Source organism: Macaca mulatta, chromosome 17, assembly GCF_049350105.2.
Source record: "Macaca mulatta isolate MMU2019108-1 chromosome 17, T2T-MMU8v2.0, whole genome shotgun sequence".
Classification (NCBI taxonomy): domain Eukaryota; kingdom Metazoa; phylum Chordata; class Mammalia; order Primates; family Cercopithecidae; genus Macaca; species Macaca mulatta.
Genome location: NC_133422.1, coordinates 30,144,583 through 30,156,925, shown reverse-complemented (window position 1 = coordinate 30,156,925; position 12,343 = coordinate 30,144,583). Strand labels below are relative to the sequence as shown.

The following is a 12,343-nucleotide window of genomic DNA, read 5'->3' as shown; positions in this document are numbered from 1 at the left end:
AAAACAAAACAAAACAAAACAAAACTGAGCACTTCAGATAATAATAAATGTGGCAATTCTGGAAATCAGACTCTCCTCTCCCAACTCCCCAGGATTTGTTGCTGCTGTTTTTTGTAGTTATTGTAGTTGTCGCTGTTTGTTTGTTTAGTGACTTTCTGGACTAATTCTGTAAAGTCTGTATTTCTTGCAGTGTGCAGCCACTGATGTCTCTGTTTAGTTAGCTTAGTGGTTAGCTGATGCTGTGAACCAATAAGTGATCCAATCTTTGCTGAGGGGTGCTGTGTGTGTAGGTTGAGGCATACTTTCAACACTTGGGCACTTTAATCTTCTGCTTTAGCTTGTATTTATTGCTTTCTCAGGACCTCATGGTCAGTCAGAGGTGAGACACTGAGGCCCTCTCAGGTCCTTCTGAGCATGCACATAGCCCTGCATATGTGTGTAGCCTTCTAATCCCCTAGGAATATGACAGAGTTTTTTAAAGCCTCTGTGTACATCTTGTTCCTCATATCTTACCCTTAAGTTTTTGGCCAGGTTTTTATTTGCGCAACTAGTATTGACCCCTCAGAAGCTACAATATTAAACGATTGTCACTGATTGTTTTTGACAAATACCCTGAAGATAGGGCTCTGTGGGAACAGAGCAAGCTCTGAGCTCCAAGGTAGGTCAAATAACAACTATGCCCTGCAAATGAGACTTTTCCAAGGAGCTGTGAGAAAAGTCAAATAGGGACAATGCTCTGGGAATGGGACTTCTTTAGGATCTTCCATCTAGGCCTATCCTATCCAATGGTTGAAGGCTGCTGGTTTTTACAAGTACCGTGTTTGCAAGACTGCTGGTTTTCAAGGCTACTGCAGAGCTGAGGAGAGGAAATGGGAGTAGTTCAAGTTACAATCCCACAAACTCTGCTGTTCCTAATAAGATTCAGAAGATTTTCTTGAATAAACACTTCTCAAACTGTTGGAAGCCTTTGGCTAATTTCAGGGGTTCTGAAAAAGTTGCTTTTCGCTATCTTTGCCAGTTTTTTCATTGCTTTTATGGGAGGGTGGATTTACCCTGACTGAACTTTGAGAAAAAGAGTTCATTTACTATAATATTTCTGATAAATTCCTTAGTCTATACCTGGTATTAGGCATACAAAATTACTTGTAACTATAAATTAACACTATCAAAGTTAAAGAGTTTCCATTTACTCTGAGAAAATCCTGGATCATTTCATGGACCAACTTCTCACCCAACAGGTTTGGAAGCTCCATCCTTTTTCTAACTTCTGCTATATTTTACTTGCATCTAGCACAGGTGAAGAATAGCTAAATTAATTAGAGAAGAAAATTCTGCTTTTAGAGTAATGGGAAAGAATTAGAAAAGAGAGAGTGAGTGTGAGGAAGGGTCATGATCTATAAACCTACTTTTAACTTATGTCTATTTCTTCAATGATGTCAGCATAGAAAGAACATTGGACCCAGAGTCAGATGGGTTCATACTCCAATCTCAGTTTCTCTCCTGACTCAGCAGTATGACTCTGTGCAAGATACTCAACTTCTCTGTGGTTCAGTTATTTCATCTATAGAATGGGTATAATAATAATAATTTTACATGTTTCCGTTAGATTGAAATGAAATGTATGTGAAAGTGCCTAGAACACATAATAAGCAATCAATTAACAATCAGTTTCCCTTCCTTCAACTACGTGGAAAAAGTCAGGAACATGTAGGGAATAATAAGATCAAAATATAAAAGTCACAAAATCTAAGCACAGAGTTACCTAAGGGCTTAACAATTAGTCTTCCAAGAAAATATTAAATTAGAACCAGCGTATCTTGTTTAAAAGCCAGAACACAATGCATTTTATATGTAAAAATCAAGATAATGTAAATTCCCAGCGGTGTTTCTGGCACATGAGATATACTCAATAAACATAACATAAATGAATTGTTCAGTTTTAGAAAAAACTCCATAAGAAATTATAAAAGCGAGTTTTGATACTAAAAGAGCCAAATTTCACTTGTCTAGAAAATTTACTCATATGAGACACCTTCTTCCAAAACTATGCTTCCAACTCTATTTTTAAAAGAGTAGCTATACACTTTGTCTTTTTTTACTCTTTTATCTAAGAGATGATATAGTCATGCTGGCTAAAAAAGTATTTTCACAAAAAAAGAAAAAACTCAGACAACTGAGAAGCAGCTATCGGTTTTGCTGGCCATTTTAGGTTTAATAATATGTTAAACTTCCCAATTATCTCAAGCTCTGCCCCTCTGGTTCCTTAAAAGTAACTGATTCCACAATAGTTATTCTCATGGTCTCTATATTCTCTGTAAAGATTCAATTGTATGTCCCACTGGTCACCATTAACTCTGGCAGCAAATCTTCCACCTCTTTACTATCCTGATCTAAATACTTCCACAGGCTGGGCACGGTGGCTCACACTTGTAATCCCAGTACTTTGAAAGGCTGAGATGGGCAGATCACTTGAGTCCAGCAGTTAAGAGACCAGCCCGGCCAATATGGTGAAACCCCATCTCTACTAAAAATACAAAAATTAGTCGGGTGTGGTGGCACATGCCTGTAATCCCAGCTACTTGGGAGGCTGAGGCATGAGAATCGCTTGATAAGAATCGCTTGAACCCAGGAGGCAGAAGTTACAGTGAGTTGAGATCACGCCACTACACTCCAGCCTGGGTGACAGAGCGAGACTCTGTCAAAACAAAACAAAACAAAACACCCTCAACAAACAAGGAATCTCTGATTGCTACTTTCCTGACATCTGTACTTTAAAGAAAACATACTAGTGACAAAGAGACAACTGTGTCTAATGAATGTAAAATAAAAAATAACAGCTAATATGTATTGGCCATTTACTGTCTACCAGGCACTGTTTAAGTCCTTTATATTGGTCACATAATAAGTACCATATTAATTTCCACTTTTTTGGATGAAAAACTTGCCTGAAGGTCAGAGTGCAAGTCAACTATAGAGCCAGGATTTAAACTCAGTCAACTATTATCCAGAGCCAACGTTTTAAACTATAATACTGTAAAGAAACTCTTAATCTGAAGTCCCATACCTCTTAACTTAAAAAGCACAAACTGCAGCTTGGAAACACAATGATCCTGACATGACTATTCTCCTATGATGTAAACATTTAAAACTTTCCCTCTCTTGTCCTGTCCTCCTCATCCTCAAAAACTAGCAGAGTCATCTAATCAGCTGCAATCCAGCTACTGTAATCCAGCCAGTAGACCCAGCCATGGGGCAGAAGCAAGAGAAAGGAGGGAGAGCTGGGAAAGCTAAAAAGAGAAAGGGGTAGGATCCAAAAATCCATATAAGAAGGATAAAGGGAGAGAAACTGGTTGTGGGATATAAGAAACACCTAGTGACAAAAACAGATGAAACATTTGACCAATGGCAAGAAAAGAAAACTGATCTTCCTATTAGAGTTTACAATATTCTCTACATAGATGTATATACTTCTCCCCACCACCCCCAGATATCTGTGACATTTTAATGCTTAAAAATTAGGTTACACAGCACGTATCAATGCACAGACTTAACCATTCTGTATTTTTAAAGTCACAAAGTATTGTATAAGCCAAAATGGTACATGATTTTTCATCTACAGACTATACAGTACAGGTTGTTGTACAGTTGATATGAAGTTATTTATCAAGCAGGTTTGTCAAACTTGGCAGCTCTTTCTTATCCCTCTCTTGGTTAAGACAAGTTTTTTTCACTGCATTTAAAGTTCAAAGACAAAAGACAAGTGATTTTTGCCAATTGTTCTTATGACTTGGAATCAATGGACATTTGTTCCCGAGCCTGTCTGATTTTTGGCACATAGGAGATAAGCTCTGAGAAACATACACCCACTGTTACATAGAGGAGAAAGTACAGACATCAAAGCACCATTCAGTTTATTTTTAGATACCATATCAAGGCTATTCAGGTTTCTTAAGAAGATCCAATAGAAAAAAGAAAAAGAGAGATGAGATTATCACTCTCATGCTTATGCAATACTACGTCCTAAATAGGTTCCAGTTCATTTTCTTTAGACTTCAGCCATCAGAACATATTCAGACCCTCCCCTTCCCCCGACCCCTGGCACCCTCCTGCCTGTTTGCCAGATACTTCCTTGGAAACACTTTGGTAGGACACAAATACGATGCATGCAAGACAAATCAGCATAATTTTCAAGTAACTTGCAGCTTCCAGGAACACTACTTTCAGTAATAGCTATATGCCTTCCCTTCCCAAAACATCAGCACTGCTGTCAAAGACATCTGGGTCATTTTCCTGGCTTTGAAGCTCTTTGTTTCTTCAAAGACTACAAGAGGCAACCAAGAAAGCAAGAGAGACATACACCAGGAAAATTATGTGATTACTGAAGTAATAGGTTCCTCTAAGCATAACTTTCTTTTGAAACTTTGGAAAAAAAAATTAGAAAACTAGCCTTCAGCAGGACCACAGAAGACAAAATCTCCATTCTTTCAGGGCTGTCCCTATCAACAACCATATTTCTAGGAATGACCTGTGCACTGGAGAAGAAGCTAGTAAAAAAATTCAGGTTCACAGCCAACTCAGAGCCACAATGACCAGCAAACATATTGAGATGGAGCATGAACTATGTGGGAAGCAGGAAAAATTCTGGAATGCTAGAAAAGACAGACCTGACTGGGGGGACTGAGAGCAACCAGGTTTGGTTCCAGGGAAGGAGGTATATCTAGACCCCAGTCATCAACCTGAGAGCAGTTTGAGACCAGCCTTTCCTGGTCCTCTGGCCTCTCCCACAGTGGTGAGGTATCATTATTCAGTCAGCAGAGTGGCCTCTGGCACATGCAAGAGTCCTGGAAAAGGACTTGAGAGCGTTGACAGTCTCTGCCACTGGATTTCTATTGTATGTTGACAGATTATTTGACTTCTCTGAGTCTTGGTTTCCCGATGTGCAAAATGGTGATAATAAAGCTTGCCTTAACTGCTTCCCAAGGTCATCAAGAGGGTCAAACACAATTATATGAAAGTGTTTTGCAAAGTGATAACAGCTAGAAGATGCAGACCTAGAAGCTGGGCTTCCTAAAAATTATACAAACTTTGACTAAATGAAGGCAAGTATAAGTTACAGCTAGAACTCAATTCTCCATACAGATAAACCTCTGCCATATCTATATACAAGTCCGTCAAAGAGACAACCAGCAACTGAGAAACCCCTAATGCTGGCCGTAGGCAAGACAGCTCATGAGTCCCACTGAGGTTTCTGGCCAGAGCTCAGAGTCCCACTGGTGAATGACGTGGTAGCTAGTTCCTCTGCTGTCTATCCTGGACCCTTTCTTTCTTCCAGAAAAGCACTCTTTATCCTCAAGTGCCCACTTTGTCCTCCTCTCGCACCTTGTGCTTACAGTGAAGCCTGCCCTCCCTGGCTACAGTAGGTATGTGATTACTGAAGTAACAGGTTGCAGGTGGAGGGTGGGACTGCATGTGACCACAGCAGGACTGGTCAGAAGGCTGTTTTGAAAGGTTTCAAACTGGAACTAAGAGGAGAGGCCCCTCCCAGCAGACACCAGGGGAGCTGAGGCTTGGGAATCATGTGAAACCAGTTTTCCACTAAATGGAGGAAGTTGGTTTGAGAAGAGGAAGTTAACACTCAGGCAGAAACCCTGGACTCCCCCTGCTGCAACACCCTAGGGCCAGATGTCCTATGCTCTCCCCCACGCCACCACCCCTGCTCCTTCCTGGGAAGATGTGAACCTGCTAAGGAACTCCCACAGAAGTTCAAGTCTGGTTTTGTGACACACAACCCAGGTGCATTGATCCCACATTAAAAAATGGCAATTTCCATACTAAGGCAGACTCACAGGCTATTCAAACCAGTATCCGCTTTCAGGAAAGCACACCAACGGATGTTTGCAGGAGGCTATGGTTGTCCTCAAAAAATGCAACCTGCTTTGAATGACTTCTGAAACATCCTAGTTTGCCATTGTGTCCAACATAGCTCTGTAAATGTGTCTTTACCTATTTTGCACCTATTTGTATTTTCAATCTTTATCCACTTTCAAAGATAACCCATTCCAAATATGTACTGTCTACTGTGTGAAGTAATATACCTCTTCAATGTTCAAAGCCTAAAATACAAATTCTTTTTGTCAACTTGGTTCATATCACTGTGTAAGTTTCTGTCCTTATCAAAATCAAGAGAAAAAAAACAGCCCCTACCTCTATTAAATCAACTGAACTGTCTTTCTCCGATTTTATGTAGAACAGCACTATATAAACTTTTATGTAACCCCAATCTCCCTGAGTGTTTTAGTGTTACATTAAATAAGTAGTAAGAGTAAACAATGAAATAAAGGCAAAAATAGAAAAATAAGAAAAAAAATTTAACAACACTGGAATTCATTTTGTAATATAAACAACATGAAAAGACTGGAAATAAGAATCTCCAAAATTTTTATTTTGGGTGGCAGGATGATGGACAAATTATTTTATTCTTTATTTTTTTTCCTGTATTACTACAATTTCTATACTGGGTTAAGTATTACTATTCTAATTATTTAAAGTTATTTAAAAAAAAACTCTAGGAGAAAAACGTGTAAATGTAGAGTTAACTGGTTAAAAGGGCAACAACAACAACAACACAAAACTTGAAAAACGATGAGGCAAAGGTAGCCGAGCATGCAGGAGAGCCTCACCAAATGCTGAGACCCAGGCCCTTGGAGGAGTCAGCACTGACTGGGGAGACCTCAGCCAGCCTCCAGCTTAGTTGTTTCTGGGACAGATAATGAAACAGAGAACATGCAGCCCCAAATCCCTTACATTCCCTTGCCCCGGGGTGGCCCATTCCGCTTTAGCAAACAGTCATCTTTAGACAAGGAAATCATAAAGGTAGCACTGAACAAAGGCCTGGAAATCCTACGTGACATGGTCTACTGTTTGGAGGTTCTGCTCTAAGCTGAAGGCTGAGGTGCCCACACTGAGAAGTGAAATGGCCACTCAGGGAGAGAACACACTTGGACTCTCTCTAGCTCCTGGCATGTATTAGGTGTTCAATACATATTTACATAAAAATGGCACTTAAATGAATAATCATGATGAAATGTGTAGGTGGTCAAAGAGGTACCATGAACCTGGGCAGTAACAAGAGGAGAGACCCATGGGAAGGCTTCCTGGTAGAGGTGATACTTGAGCTGGGTTTAAAGGATAAGTAGGAATTTGCCAGGTAGATAAAGTGAAGAGCAGGCAGGATTCCAGGCAGACACAAAGTCAAGACAGAGAAGTTGAGCTGGAGCAAATGGCTTAGCTTTGTGGAAAATAAAGTTGAACGGAACCTTGAGGAAAGGGTAGAATTTGGATAGAAGTAGAAGGGGAGGAAAAAGCAGAATAAGCAAAGACATTGCAGGAAGAAATGGAATGTGAGACTTTTATTCGTTCAGTAAATATTTATTGAAATATCTACTCTGTCCGAGGCCCAGGGCTAAAAGCCTGAGGTGTAAGAAATCTTATGAGTAACTCAAACCACAGATAACAACCCCACGAGACTGGTATTGTTCTCCCCACTGTAGAGATAATGAAAGTGAGGCTTTATAGTGAGGAGGTAAACCGTCCAAGGACACAGAGCTAATAAATAGCATAAATCTAGCTTTTAAGTGTGTGTCATTATAGCCAGGCTTTGGAGCACACTGACTGAGTTGTTTGTTTTTTAGCATCACAGTTAAAGCTCAGAGGATGTGGGAGAATCCATGCAGTCCCTATTCTGTTACTCAAATAAAAAATCATGAACACTGCTTGCTTTCCTTTAATGAATATATTTTTTTCTGACCTGGAGAATAAATATGTGGGAGTCATGAGTTCTTACTCATAAATATCCCAAGTATTTTGGAACAATTACTAAAGGGACAAGATCAGACCCTGGAAACAGCCTGATTACACCAACTGGCAACTGCAGTCCATCCACTTCAGAACGTGCTCAGATAGATAGCAAGGGGGGCGGATCCAGTGGCCATCTGAGAAAGGTCAGTTGGGTTCCACCAAAAAACATTTCGCAAAAACAAAACCAGACTGAGGATTCGTGTGGAAAATGTTAAACACGCTCTATGCTGGAAAACTCTGAGACTCCTGCATTGCTGGCTGCCTGCAGTAGACTATTCGGTAAATGACACATCTTCCAAAAAGGTGAGCTTAACCATTCCGAGGTTGTCTAAAATCAGCACTTGAACTGGCCAGGTTCTCTATCATTTGCCAAGTGAAGTTCATCTCTTCTAAAAATAAGGAAGCTTTTGGCCCTCAGGTGTATTTCTAAACACAAACATATACATACATACCGTTTTGACAAAGAACAAAAATCCTGCTAAGTTTTTCTTCTGAGATTAACCATGTGCCATTAGGTAAAGAAGAGAAAAGAGTGTTTTTTTAGTGTCACTGAAAAGTCAGTTAAATCTATAGTAGTTCTTCCTTTGCCATACACTTTAAATCTTTACTTTTTTTTCTCCCCCAAAACAAGAGGCATTTCTTTGGACTTATAAAAAGCTACAATTATGCCAGTTGGTGGATTTAAAAAAAAAAAAAAAAAAAAAAGGCTTCAAGACTATAATCAGAAATAAATTTTTCTCCATCATTAAGAAAATTAGTTTTTCCTTTTAAATTTATTTTTTAAATCCTTTAATTAGAACATAGTTCTAATGCACAAATTTATATAATCCTTCCACATCTATTTTTGCATTCCACTTGGAGAGACAGCTCTGGCATAATCATTTGTGATTATCATGATGCCTCACATAAAAAGCTGTTATTGTATTTGAAATGTCTAAGGTAGACAGTGATTCTTATCTCCCAAAAAGCAACCCATCCTCTACCTCCAAGAAACTGCTATCTGTGGGGAAATAAATAATAAGTGCAATCTTTCCTAAAATACTTTTTAACATATATATTCATGAAATAAAGGGGGATAACTTTATTGCAAAACTTGTTTCTAACTGAAAATCTGAGTTGAGGTCCAGTTTCACCTCAGGACTGTTTAATCAGGGAGCTGATTAAGGAACATTTTAATCAGCCTAAGTAAACCCAAATGAGTTTTGTTTTAATAGGCCTGAAATGATTTTTCTTCTTTTTTTTTTTTTCCATACACAATGTTAAGGTTTCCCAATTAACATTTCCTTGGAGATGAACCCAATTAATTGTTCAGCCCCCAATAGCAATAAATGCAGTCTTCTATACACAGTGAATCAGGTGACCTCTCACACCTGGGTACATCCCAACTTACTAGCATTAACAAGAAAAATGGACTTAAGAAAAATATTAAAAATATGACTCAAACATTTACTTTTAGGGCAGAAAAAGAGGGATAGAAACTTACACTACTTTCCAAAAAGTAAAGATGTTAATGGCCTCTTATAGAAATTAAAACTGCAAACAGGCTAGTATTCCCAGGCCATTTTACAGAAACATTTAAGACAACCCCAACTAAAAGAAATGCTTGCCTTTGCTGAAATGGGAAACGGTTCTGTCTTCACCAGCCTATGAAAACCAACGTCCCAAGTCTGAATATCTCACAAGTATCTCTTCCAAGTCCCAGATTTGTTTATCTGAGATAGTCAGCTTCTCCAAACAAATGGAAAACTAGAGGCAAAATACCTAAACCAAACATTTAAATATATCCTTCAAGATATAACACAGTGCTGTGGCAGGCAACTCGATGAACAGCATGAATTAAATGTTGAAAAAATGTATCATTGCAAGGTTAGGCAGCTTTACCCTTGTCTCATGGATAAATCCCTTTAAAGTTCTGTCGGCCTTTGGGTTCATGTGCTCACTTTTCAGTACACAGAGTAAGTTCTTCAGATCCCAAGTTTTCTAAAATCGAATACAGGCCGCCTCCACCAAATACTTTTGAAAAATGTTTAATAATCTTTGGTTTCTTTATTAAGGGCCCAACTTTACTGGGGTATAGTGCTCCCTCAGCCGAGGGCATATCGTTTCCAACTCCCAAATGTGTAACTAAGCAGGGTGATTTCTCACCTTCTGGAAAAGACAACTGGGAAGATGAACCTCATACTCTGCACTTACATGCACTTCCCTGACCATTTAAATTCTGGCCCACCACAAAGAGGGCCAAACATGAGGCTGGTCATTCCTATATCCCAATCTAGTTCCCAAAGTCTTTACTGCAGTGGTTCCTGGGGTGGGGCCGAGATTTCCGGACAAGCAGCATCAACATCTCCTGGAAACTTGTTACCAATGCACATTCTCTGGCCCCAGCCCAGGACCTACTGAACCAGAACCTGTGGGGGCTGAGGCCCACCTCCCTAGGTGAGTGACGCCTTCAAGTTTGAGAACTACTGTTGGACTGCAGTCGCTATCAAACCGTGTTGTACCCTCAGAGCCTGCAGGTGGCACTAAAGGCCAGAAGGAAGAATTGCAGAAGCTGGCAGCCCAAGTTTTTAACTGTTAAGAGTTCCTGCCCGCCTGACCACACAGCTCTTTCTAGCAGTTCCCAACAGCTGCTCAGCCTCCGCCAATGCCTTAAAAGGTCACAGTAGATCTCAGCTTTGAACAGAAACTCAACAGAAACTCTTCCCACAACCCAGCAGTAGATATATTAAAACCTACATTTTTCAGGGATACAATCAATATTTAATTCTTTTGAGGGTTTTGTGTTTAATACAATAAGGACACAAACACACTTTTAAAACGACGATGTCAATACTGATTAAACAGAACAACAAAATAAGAAGCTCAAATTATCATCAGCTATTGTGTATATCTGAATAATAATAATGCACTTGATTCTGAAAGAATGATTAGAGTTCCTACCCTGAAAATCTAATTGTCTTGAAGTGACAAAGTGAGAAGGATGATTTTTCTAATGAAAAGCATGTATACGGGTAGTCCTTTGCGAGATTGTCAAAATTCTGAATTTTGCATTGGCTGTTTTACCACCCAAACCTCTTTACTGAAGATGTGCAGCAATGGGAACTCTCATACACTGCTTGTGGGAATATAAATCAGTATAACCACTTTGGAAAACCATTTAACAGTGTCAACTACAGCTCTACACACAAATACTTAGAACCAGCCATTCCACTCCAGGGTATACACCCTGGAGATATGAGTGCCTATGTCTACTAAAAGCCGCCTAAAGGAATGCTCTGAGAAGTGTAACTTGTAATAGTTGCAAACTGGAAACAATTCAAATGTTCATCCACAGTAGGGCAGATAGTTTGGATATTTATACAATTAAACAGAAGTAGCAATGAAAAAACTAACCAACCAAACAACTGCTACAACATGAATGAATTTCACAAACCATGGATGAAATTTTCGGCGTGAAAGAAGCCAGACACAAAGGGGTACACTCTTACCCAAACAGGCAAAACTAACCTCTGGTGACAGAGGTCAGCATAGAGGTTCCTGGGGCTATCTAAGAATAGGCATAAGGACCTATTGGAAACAGTCTACATCTCGAACATCATCCACAAACTGAGTGCAGTGGTTTTTAATCCTTGGTATGGTTTTTAATCCTTGGGATGGTTACTAGGGTGATGTATACGTATGAAAAGTTCAACGAGTTGCATACGTAAAATTCGTACACTTTATATATTTTTTTTAGAGGCAAAAAATATTCTTCACAGCCTGTCATGTAAACATTTTCAATAAGCATCATAAAACTCTGAATTCCTGGGAAAGAATATTGGTATCAGACTATATTTAGGCAACGAACACGCTGCATTTGCTGAGCTAAACTCAAAATTTAATACAGGGAACAGGAGATTTTCCTTTTTTCCAATGTTATACATATATAAAAAGACCAAAACTTTCTGGCTTGCATTCCGTAGGCCAAATTCCTTTAACTGTGTCATTTAATCGATCCTTCCTTGTGTGGCACTGGCTGTCCATTGTCTCAAGCCCTCGCACGTCCTGGATGGCCCGTCATCATCCACACGGGGGCTGAAAGGCCCGGCTCCAGCACTCCTGTGGTCATTATCCTGCTGAGTCGCTTTGAACCACCCTTGGCCTAACCGCGACTCCCATCCCGCTTCCCTCCTGCCTCGCCACCGCAGGCCTGTCCCTCTGCTTTCTTGTTAAAACGGCGCACCGCCTGGGGCCACTTCGAGCCTACTGGATCCCTGGTTCCAACACAGTAGGATCACAGAAGCAGGGCCAGCTGCCAGGTGGGGAACACCAAGGGCAGAAACCTCCGGGGCCCGCAGCGCACCGATGACCCCGAACCCGCGTGGCTCCCCGCAGGCTGAGTCGGCTTCCACCCGCCCACCCGAGCTACCGGGAATCAGGGCCCAGGAAACACGCTCGGTCCTTTTCGGCGCTTCCGGGTTTGAAAACCGCGGTTTGCTATGACGTG

The 12,343-nt window shown here is 40.2% G+C and overlaps 1 protein-coding gene across 6 annotated transcripts in view; it reads right to left on the bottom strand.

The window, feature by feature from the left end:
* The window catches only part of RNASEH2B (ribonuclease H2 subunit B), a 63,817-nt gene that overhangs the window by 50,935 nt on the left and 539 nt on the right, over window positions 1-12,343 (bottom strand). Inside the window, exon 1 of one of the 6 annotated variants that reach the window (XM_077974385.1) lies at window positions 12,266-12,290. The exons of the other annotated variants lie outside the window; for them this stretch is intronic. The gene's annotated coding sequence lies outside the window, so the exon portion shown is untranslated. Of the gene's footprint in view, window positions 1-12,265; window positions 12,291-12,343 lie in introns of those variants that run through there. 6 annotated transcript variants of the gene reach the window in all.